The sequence below is a fragment of the Gossypium hirsutum genome, chromosome D10 (genome assembly GCF_007990345.1).
Source record: "Gossypium hirsutum isolate 1008001.06 chromosome D10, Gossypium_hirsutum_v2.1, whole genome shotgun sequence".
Classification (NCBI taxonomy): Eukaryota; Viridiplantae; Streptophyta; class Magnoliopsida; order Malvales; family Malvaceae; genus Gossypium; species Gossypium hirsutum.
Window position 1 is genome coordinate 32,098,470 of NC_053446.1, and position 3,494 is coordinate 32,101,963.

Genomic DNA, 3,494 nt, shown 5'->3' on the forward strand with positions numbered 1-3,494 from the left:
TGCTAAAATTCTACTTGTTTTCAGGAAAAATCACCATGTCTCGCAAAAGAACTAGATCTTCTCAAACCTCTGCCGAAAATCTAATTATGATCCAAAATGAGGAAGCAAAAGAAAATTTTGATTCCATCTTCAAAAATCAACCCATGATGCCAAAAAAATGTTTCAACTTGGAGAGCAATGATAAGATGGTTGTTGGAAACACAGAAATTTACACATTTTTACATTCCCTTTTCAACTTAAAATCATACAGTTTCGATAAAATTCTTGTCGAAAAATAATTAATTTTTACAAAATAATTAAAGTGCACTTAAAATATGATCATGTTCAATTTTAGTTAATTTTATAATTAATTTTGATGAATTTTGGTTATTTTCAAAAAATTTGCACAAAAGGCAAAAAATGACTCGGTAGAACTACTAGAAGCGCAAAATCGAGAAGCAATTTGAAGTATCGAGGTGAACTAGATTTCAACCTAAGATGGTCAAAAATTATATGTATTAATTCATAATATAATTAATTTTAATTTATATCCAATTTAATTTGGGTTAATAATTTATTATTAATTAATTATGAAAAAATGATCCAGTTGAACTGGACCGAGTGAATCGAACTGAGCAAGAAATGGACAGCCCAAAAACCGTCCCAAGAGCTGACCCAAATCAGCTTATTAGCTGATCATTTAAGCTTGCAAAGAGGCCCTTGAATACTTGTTCAAGTTGCATTCAAACCCCTCCACAATTGGTGGCTTTATAGATTTGCCCCAAGCCTAAATTAGCAAAGTTGAAACTATCAACCTTTCCACATGTGTGGCCGGCCAAGGAGGGCTCTGTGGCTGATAATTTTAGCTATTTTTAGCAGCCCTCCTCAGCTATAAAAACCGCCTTAGGCTGGTCATATTAGAAACACACCTCAAGCATTCACATCTTTCCTCACTTCTCTCCACTTTCTCTCTTCTTTTCCATTCCAAAATTCCCTTGCTCTCTTGCCAATTTCTCCTCTTGGGAAAGGGGCATTCATCAGTTATTTTTAGTAGCAATTAAGTGTTCATAGCATCCTTGGTCGACGAGGAAAACGGAGAAGGAAGAACGGAGCAACTAGTCAAGCCACGGAAAAACACCGGATTCGATTCTAATTCCCTATCTCTTTAATTTTTGTTGTTGTTATGCTGAACATATCTATGAATATTTATGTTGTTGGAATGGTTAATTTAATCAATTTAGCTTAAATTTAATTCGTGTTAGGTTGATTGCATTTCGTTTGTTAAAATTATTGAAATTGTGTTTATGTTGTTATAGGCCTCGGTAAGATGCTTGATTAAGTAAAATCATGACTAAGTTATTCTTGCATTACAATTGTTAGGTAACTAATGAATTAATTATTTAAACGGATTGAAATTGTAATTAATGGACATAGTACTTAATCAGTGTATGTTTAATCATCTAAGGTAGCTGAGGGTTCGATTAGCAACGGTATCTGATGATACATTTGCCTTGCATAACTTACAAGATTATTGTGATTAAACTGTTTCAAGGTAAGGATACTTTGTTACCTCAGATAGTCTTCTATGTACTTATTAAATCGAGTTAATTGTTTGAATTGACATAGGGCTATGTACAAGATATTATTTCAAATTATTAAGTATGTATGTACGATAACATATTTGCCTATTAAGATTTGTTTAATCGGTAGAATTGACATAGGGATATAGTCAAGAGATAAATGAATTTTGGTAGGTGAGTATGCTCATAAGTTAGCAATTTAGTGATTTGCTGTGAACTTATTCGTAAAAATATAAACATGAGTTTAATAATTCTAAGTTAAGAAATGTAATTAATCTAACACAATTATGCCATCCTGATTAAAATCGTATTTTGAAATCATGCATTTGAGATTTATTTATTTAGTTCACTTAGTTTAAAATCTTAGTTTTTAATCACCCTCTTCAAACATAATATTTTTCTTCACCAAATTGTTTTAAATAGCATTCAAAAATAATTCTTTACACAGTCCCTTTGGGTATGATAACTCGACATTTACTTGTCACTTTATTAGTTGTTGCAATTGTGTACACTTGCACATTTTTGTCGTTCCAACTTTTTGGCGTCGTTGCCGGGGACTGTGTTTTAAAAAAGTCATTATTTGTGAAGTTGTTAGTTTTGCATTTTGGTTTATTTTTCTGTTCAAATTTTAACTTAGTTAATTTTTCTGAGATTATTTCAAGTGTGTATGAGTATTGACCAAATCATTGATTCACTCCCTGTAGACTCTGAGATTGAATGAACTTTTCGACAGCGAAGAAGACAAGCAAGTCAGAGAAGGATTGAGAGATGAACTTCGAAAACCTGAATCAAGGAAATGGAGCAAACCTTGCTCAAAATCCTATCCTTATTGCTGATGATAGGGATAGAGCTTTGAGACAGTTTGCCGTGCCAGTATTTCATGATCTTAATCCAGGTATTAGGAGACGTAAAATTGAGGCCCAACAGTTGGAGTTGAAGCCAGTCATGTTCCAGATACTTCAGACAGTGGGCCAATTTAGTGGAATGCCTACCGAAGATCCTCACCTACACTTAGACTGTTTATGGAGGTAAGCGATTCTTTCAAGTTAGCTGGAGTACCTGAAGATGCATTACGATTGAAGCTGTTCCCATATTCACTAAGGGATAGAGCTCGAGCTTGGTTGAACTCATTACCACCAAACTCAATTTTAACATGGCAAGAGTTAGCAAAAAAATTCCTTATGAAGTATTTATTTCCTAGGAAGAATGCTAAGTTGAGGAACGAGATCACTGTTTTCCAACAAATGGATGATGAGTCATTGTATGAGGCATGGGAAAGGTACAAAGAATTATTATGGAAGTGCCCTCATCACGGAATCTCACATTGCATACAACTTGACACATTTTATAATGCTCTCAATGCTCACACGAGGATGGTAATGGATGATTCTGTTAATGGTGCTCTCATTTCTAAGTCTTATAATGAGGCTTATGAAATCATTGAGAGGATTACCAGAAATAATTATCAATGGCCAACCAATCGAGCAGCGTCAGGAAGATGAGTCGTTGGAATACAGGAAATAGACGCTCTTACCTCACTCGCATCTCAAGTATCATCAATATCCTCAATGTTAAAAAATCTTACTACTAATGGGTGTAATAGTATTGCAGCACAACCACTGAATCAATTTGAAAATGTAGCCTTTGTTTAATGTGGGGAAGGACATTTGTTCGAAGAATGTCCATCGAACCCAGAATTTGTGTATTACATGGGTAACCAGAACCAAAATCGAGGAAGGCAATGGCTGCAATCCAATTTCTATAACCCATCATGAAAAACCACCTGAATTTTTCCTGGAGTAACCAAGGGGCAGGAACCAGTAACAATTATGTCCAACCTAGATCAACCCAACAAGCTCAGAAACCAACCCAAGCTGAACCATCTAATAGCCTAGAGAATCTATTGAAGGCATACATGGCGAAAAATGATGCCTC

At 34.6% G+C, this 3,494-nt stretch overlaps 1 non-coding gene across 1 annotated transcript; it reads right to left on the bottom strand.

The window, feature by feature from the left end:
* Positions 1-2,770: 2,770 nt before the first annotated feature.
* On the bottom strand, positions 2,771-2,877 carry LOC121222771 (small nucleolar RNA R71). The gene has a single exon (XR_005920142.1). It is a non-coding gene; the product is annotated as a small nucleolar RNA R71 (small nucleolar RNA).
* Between the last annotated feature and the right edge of the window lie 617 nt (positions 2,878-3,494).